The sequence below is a fragment of the Tachyglossus aculeatus genome, chromosome 25, assembly GCF_015852505.1.
Source record: "Tachyglossus aculeatus isolate mTacAcu1 chromosome 25, mTacAcu1.pri, whole genome shotgun sequence".
Lineage (NCBI taxonomy): Eukaryota > Metazoa > Chordata > Mammalia > Monotremata > Tachyglossidae > Tachyglossus > Tachyglossus aculeatus.
This window is the reverse complement of record NC_052090.1, coordinates 10,521,079-10,528,445: the sequence shown is the minus strand read 5'-3', so window position 1 is coordinate 10,528,445 and position 7,367 is coordinate 10,521,079. Positions and strand designations below refer to the sequence as shown.

Genomic DNA, 7,367 nt, shown 5'->3' with positions numbered 1-7,367 from the left:
CTTCCCATTCTTTCTCAGGGGCATTTCCAAGCCTATCAATATTCACCCCTCAGTCTCAGTCACTCCTCATTGGCTCATACTCCCAGAAGGGCGGAGAAATCTGTTTCTGGTGAAGCCCCACTCCATGGAGGCAGTTTCTACTTGGGCACGAATCTCAGGACATCTTGGGAGACAAGTGGACGAGCCAGGATTAGAAACCAGGTCCTTCTGATGCCCAGGCTTTATCCACTAGGCCACGCTGCTTCCTAAAGCTCGTGCATTCTATCAAAATTCTCTTTCTATTCCCCGTGAATTTCTTAGGCAGATATCCTTATCTTAGTTGGGTGGCATCATTGTTCAGAAAGCCCAAAAGGAAAATTGTTCGAATAATAAATAAAAACTTCAAAATATAGGATCTCTTTCTTTTTTTCCACCTTGCTGTTTGTTTGGCCTGGAGGATAAATTTCCTATTTAAACAAATTTGGCTTTTAGGTGAATTCGTCCTTAGGGAATCTTTAAAAGAAGTACTAAAGGTTAGTTCAGGATACGATAAGACCAATTAAATACATGGTGTTTGAAATGGACAGATAAATGAAGCTAAAGTTTGTTTTGGCATGTGAATTTTCTCAATTATTAATCAGTCAATCAATCAATACTATTTATGAGCACTTTTGGTAAGCTCTGTGGAAGGTACAACAGAAATGAAAGCTATAGTTTCTGGCCTCAAGGAGCTCACACTGTAATTATTAGAGAAGCAACTTGGCCTATTGAAAAGAACATGGGCCTAAGAGTCAGAGGATCTGAGTCCTAATCCTGCCTCCCCCACTTGCCTTCTGTGTGACCCTGGGCAAACCAACTTAATTTTCTTGGCCCTCAATTCTCTTATCTGTAAAATGGAGGTTAAATTCCTGTTCGCCCTGCTTAGACTGTGAGTCCTGCGTGGGAAAGGGAATGTTTCCAACCAGATTATCTTGTCTCTATCCCAGTGCTTCAGACTGTGTTTGTCGCAGTGTAAGTACGAGACAAATACCATGATTTTTATTTGATCTGGAGAAGAAATTGCTTAGAAAAGTCAACACTGTCTTTAGGTGCTGCCCCTGTCAGGAGCACATCCGAGTGCTTTGATTGGATCAGAGTCAGGTGGTGACTGGCTGGGAGAACTGAGCTAAAAGGGAGAGAAACAGGGACTGGGTTAAGGAGCCCTAGGGAAGAGAAAGGAGATGGGGAGGGCAAAGAGTTTGTTGCAGAAGGCAAGAGCAGTGAGAGGAAATGGGGGCAAATATGGGGGAAGAAGTTCCTGCACTCAAGTCAGGAATTTCTGCTACTTTTTTCCAATTGCCTAATTTTACCCCAGCTGATTAAGGAAACAGGCTCTTCTTTATTCCTTTTCACTCATTTGACTAGAGGATCACTCTTCAGTGAGCATTTGTGCAGGGAAACTTTGGTGCCGTATGACCCTTTATTGAAGATCAATTGGTCATGTTTATCGAGAGCTTACTGTGTGGAAAGCAAGCTCCTCTCTAGGCTGTAAACTCATCTCTAGACCATAAGCTCATGGTGGGCAGGGAATGTGTTTAGTGCTTAGTACAGTGCTCTGCACACGGTAAGTACTCAGCAAACACGATTGAATGAATGAATGAGTGAATTAAGCCCACGGAAGAGAAGCTAACTTCCCTAGTCCTCTTTAAATGACATATTTGCTTTTCTTCCTCTTTACGCTCTTTCCCCCTCGGTAAGTTTTGTTATGAGGAATATGTCTTGAGAGCCCCATTTCCGTCTGCTTTCTTTCAGGGAAACTGCTAAGCACAAAGAAATAGAGCACTTAGCTGCTTTTAGTCATGATCAACAGCTTGCTTCTAACAGCCTAAAAGGATCTGGAAAAAAGTTTACCACAAACCTTTAATAGATCACTTGGATACTTCTGAGCTTGTTTATAGAAAGAACAGTGGGAGCAATGACTGACTGTCCATGGTTAACCCGACGTTGCAGTACTTTGGGAGAGACTATTTGTATTTATGTTTAATGTAAAATATCTGTTTAAAGCTGTGGAATTTTCTTTCAGTTATTTGCCTCAGTAAATCCCTAAGTGGCAAGAAAAGATGTCAGGGAATTGATTTTTCTTTAACTATTGGACATTTCCGTCTGTTTCCATTGGGCTAACTTGGAGTGTCAGAGTTTGAATTGATGTCACTTCAAAAGAGAAACCTGTGCTTTATTTGCTCTAGTCCTATTCATTGTCCCCCTTCAGGAGGCACATGTAAAACCAGGCAGTTCTGGCAGATAACAGCAAATCCTTATAGCATTAACAATAAGGGAAAGAAAGGATTTATCGTAGCCTCAGAATAGCATAAAGAATACCATTATTAGGTCAGACCAATGGTCCATCGGGCCCGTTGTCCATCCAGCCCAGCAGTGACAAGAGGAAACTTGGAGGAACCATGAAATGGTCGCCCTCTTTACTATCCATCCTTATATTTTGGGATATACAACATCCCTAATTTACTCTCTTATAGCCCATTACAAACCTCTTGACCGCTCTCCTCTTGAATGTACTGATAATTAATCTCTCTTCTCCCCACTAACTGCCACTTCTGTGTTTCTAAGCCATTCAAGCACTTGGCTACTTACCATCTCCCCTCTCACTTCCCACAGATGCAGCTATCTACATATACCTAATTCTCCATTACTTCTTCCTGTCTGTAATTTATTTTTAAGATGTCTTCCCTGCTAAACTGTAAGCTCACTGAGGACATGGATCATGTCTTCTAATTCTATTGTACTTTTCCAAGAGCTTGGTACAGTACTCTGCACATGGTTGATATTCAATACTATTGATTGATGAGTTCTGTCTGGACAATTTCCTGTGTTAATGAATTCCAGATATTTATAACCCTCTGTGTGAAGGAGTGGGTGTCTTTTTTTCTGAAGCTACCATCTGCAAGTTTCAGTAGATGCAGCCTCATCCTGGTATTATGAAATTTGATGAAGAACAATTCTGTTTGCCCTGTCAACACCCTTCATGGTTTTGTAGACTTGAACCGTATCTACTTTACATTTCCAGACTGAAAAGTTCTCATCTTTTCAGTCCTCGTTCCCCCGCTCCTTAAGACCTTCCACTGATTGCCCGTCCAACTCCGTATCAAATAGAAATTCCACAACATGGTTTTTAAAGCCCTCAATCAGCTCACCACCTCCAACTTCACCTCACTACTCTCCCTCTACAACCCATCTGACACTCTTCACTCCTCTAATGCCAACCTACTCACCCTACCTCAATCTCATCCATCTCACCACCAACCTCTTGCCCACGTCCTGCCTTTGGCCTGGAGCTCCCTCCCTCTTCATATCTGACAGACAATCACTCTTCCCACCTTCAAAACTTTAATGGAGGCATATCTCCAAGAGGACTTCCTGACTAAGCCCTCATTTCCTCTTTCCCCACTCCCTTCTGCATCACCCTTGCACTTGAATTTACACACTTCATTCACTCCTCCCTTGGGCCCACAACACCTATGTATATAAGCATAATTTATTATTTGTATTAATGTCTGTCTCCCCCTCTTGACTGCAAACTCATTGTGGACATGGAAAGTGTCTACCACCTCTGTTATATTGTACTCTACAAAGCGCTTAGTACAGTGTCCTGTACACAATAAGCATTCAATAAATAGGGTTGATTGATAGATTTAATGTCTCTCTGTTCCTCCCAAGTCTACCTTCTAGCTGTACCTTACACTCAACTCTCCCACCTCAGTCCCCTTAATCAATCAATCAGTGAAATTTATTGAGCACATACTTGTCTCATATTTCTATTGGAATTTCCCAAGATAATTAATTCCCAAACTATACTTAGAACAGTCAGAGGGTCCGGGAAACAGAGGATCAGGATTCTAGTCCTGGCTCTGTCACTTGTCTGCTATGTGGCCTTGGGCAAGTCACTTAATTTATCTGTGCCTCAGTTACCTCATCAATAAAATGGGGATTAAGACTGTGATCCCTATGTGGGACAGGGACTATGTCCAACCTGATATCGTGTATCTACCCCAGCACTTAGTAAAGTGCCTGACACCAAGTAAGTGCTTAACAAATACCATAAAATAACAATGTATTGTACCCTCCTGGTGCACAATAAACCCCATTACTAATATGACTATGAAAATTTCTCTATCCCCCAATCATCTTGGCTGCCCTTTTCTGCACTTTCTATAGTGCTAATTTGACGTTTGTATAATCATTAAATAAGCATCCTGATTCCTCCCGCTGTAAACACTCCAAAATAGATCAGCATTTCGAAGAATTTCCCAAATGCATCCAGCTTATCAAATGTTTCACTAGCATAAAAACTGCAGTAGTCGCAAACCCTTTCCACCTTAACTAGGTTCACCCCTTGATTACTAGACAACGCTAACACAAGCATCCAGTTTTATAAAAGAGCCCAGGATTTGAACCCATGTCCTCTGTCTCTCAGGCCTGTGCTCCTTCCATTAAGCTATGCTGTTTTCTACTAAGCCACCCTGCCTAGTGCAGTGCTTGGCACATAGTAAGTACTTAATAAATACCACAACTATTATTAATAGTAGTAGTGATAGGAAGGGCTGGGAAAAAAAAATATATGGATGAGAATTAGACACAGTCCCTGGCCTCCAAGGGGTCCACAGTCTAAGAATAAAGGGGGGCCTGAAGGGTTGGCAATGCATAAGGAAAAATGGAACAATAAAACCACAAAAGCAACATAAAGGACAAGGATAATTGACAATATAACAAGAGCAATAGAGGAGCAGCATTTTAGGCTCCTCGCCCCTCTTTAACTCAGACAAATGGTCATTAGATTCATTTAGTGAATCTGCTTATTATTGAGCCATTTAATAACTAAAATGTTTGGGTTTTAAAGGAAAATTTGTTTTGTGAGAGTTAAAATTGGGCAGTGCATCTGGTAGGCAGATTTCTCAACCAATTGCCATTGGTTGACCCCGTTCTGTACATTGAGAAAAAAAGTCTTCCTTTAGTCATAACTCCAAATTAGAATGTCTACTTATGCCTAATAAAGGTTTTCTACTGCTGCAGTTTCCATTCTTCTAGAGAGCAGGAAAGGAGGCCTGTTCAATTTACCAAAATATTGGCCAGTGCAATATGTACATAGATAGATAGATAGATAGATAGATAGATAGATAGATAAAAAAGGAAATTACAGCTACATGATCAGGTAACAGTGTAAATATGTAGCGATAATGAAATATTTTGAATTTTTTGTGTTTCTAGGTAAGTATTTAATTTTCAAACTCTTATCTTTCACATCCTATTCAGCAAAAAGTCAGCTAGTGTTAAGAGATTAGCGAAATCATTATCCATTTTAAATGGATTTACCATTTTCTCTGCTAAATGGAAATGGGCTATACTCACTATATTCAAGTCAGTCAGAATACCTTAAAAGGTAAACTTTGAAATATTGCATAGACACGAGAGAGTTCTGTAATATTGACATTAAAATTCAGTTGCTCTTCCTGAAAAAGACAGTGATAAGGGGAAATAGCTCAAGAGAAAAATAACTTCTCTGCCCATGTTTTTGCCCAACATCCCTAGGAAAATTAAAAAATCTACTTGGACACATCTTGGTAGTTCAAATCAATTTTTCTTATGTCTTTAAAATAAAATATGCTACCTTATATGTTTGACAATTCCATCTTGACAGTAACATCAGCAAATAAATTAATATTTTACTAGTAACTTTTTAAACAATTAACCTTTAGCCTTCTTTGGAATGTCTTTAAACACACCTAACAGGTAGCTTAAATATCATGAAAGCTGTATTCCAAAACTTTAAATCTTTAAAGTCACCTTTCAAAAAATTAATAACTGCTGGCCCAATCTCTCTTTTAGCTCCATAAAGATATATAATGCTAGGCTGACAGATGGAAATGTTAACTGGATCCTAACTGTAGTAAGCTAAGTAGCATTAAAAGCTATGCTTTGTCATGATACTTAATCAGGAACCTGAAGAAGTAGGGCATCTTAGATTTCACCATAAAATAGTTCTGGTGGAATGACTGTTTATAAGATGACTTTTACAATCAGTTATAAACCCTGAACAACTTTTTATAATGGAAATGCTGACGCAGGTTTAGCTTTCTCAGCTTTCCAGGTGGTGCTGTAATGCAGCCCATGTTGTCCAACTAATAAAAGTTTGCGTTCCGATACCAATGACTGTATGCTAATGTTAGAACAGAGTGCATTAAAATAGAGTATTTAGTGTGCCCCCTTAAAAGTCTGTTTCTAGTATATACTGTAAACAGTATTCCCTTTGGTGTATATTAAAGTCTCAGGAGCAAATGATGGATTTTCAAGAGTGTAGGAAAAATTGCCTTTCAGCCTTCTCTATTCTGCCAGAAAAATAAAATAAAACATGCTAGCCTGAAAGCTGTTTTCATACTTTAGCTTCTACTTGATTTCCTCGTTATTCCTCTCCTTTGGATTTTTCTCATTCTTCCCCAGGTCTCCTAGAGTTAACCCTCCCTCCCCTCCTCCTGGCCCCTGTCCTAAGCTTCTTTGCCTTCTCCTCTAGAATGTTCCACCTAACTCTCTTCCTTTCCTTTTTTTCCTCACTTTATGGCAGTTCCTTGCTCCAGTCCTTACCCCTTTCCCTTTTTTCCCTTCTTTCATTTCCTACCATTCTTTCTCCTCCCACTTTGCTCACTTTCCTCTCCATATAGTCTCCCGGGCCGGGGAAAGAGAAAACAGTTTTGCGGATGGCATTTATTAAGCAATCCCTCTGTGCCAAGCACAGGGGTGAATTAAAAATCATCAGATCAGATGCAATTCCCGGTTAAGAGCAGGTATCATCCCTCCATTTTACAGATAAAAATATAAGGGCCCAGAGAGGTTAAGAACTTGCTTAAAACCAAATACAGCGGTAAGTGGCAGAGGCAGAATTAGAATTCAGCTCTCCTGACTCCAGGCCCGTGACTTTTCCATTACGCCATGCTGCCTCCCATAGTTCTGGCATTCACTAAGCACTTACTCCCCTCTCAGGATCACATCTGGAGAGTTTCCCGTACTCTACTAGTCTCGATTATGGGTGGGAGAGTCAAGCAGAGGCATACCCATTCCAATCCTAGCTTGGGCATGGCTAGCGAGTGGAAGGCAATCTGCTACATGTCAAAACTCACCTGTGCTGGGCAGCAGTGGAATGGAAGAGAGTCGAGGTTGGAGGCAATAGTGCGGAAAGAGGCAGTGGTAAACCATTTCCATATTTTTTACCAAGAAAACTCTATGGATACACTACCGGAATGATTGCAGATGGAGGTGGGGCATTCTGGAAGAGGTGTGTCCATGGCATTGCTATGGGTTGGAGGCAATGCGACAGCATAAGACAACAACAAGCTCTTACTATG

At 40.5% G+C, this 7,367-nt stretch overlaps 1 non-coding gene across 1 annotated transcript; it reads left to right on the top strand.

Moving 5' to 3' along the window:
• The first annotated feature begins 6,995 nt into the window (after nt 1-6,995).
• LOC119945657 lies at nt 6,996-7,132 on the top strand. The gene has a single exon (XR_005456315.1). It is a non-coding gene; the product is annotated as a small nucleolar RNA SNORA7 (small nucleolar RNA).
• The last annotated feature ends 235 nt before the right edge of the window (nt 7,133-7,367 follow it).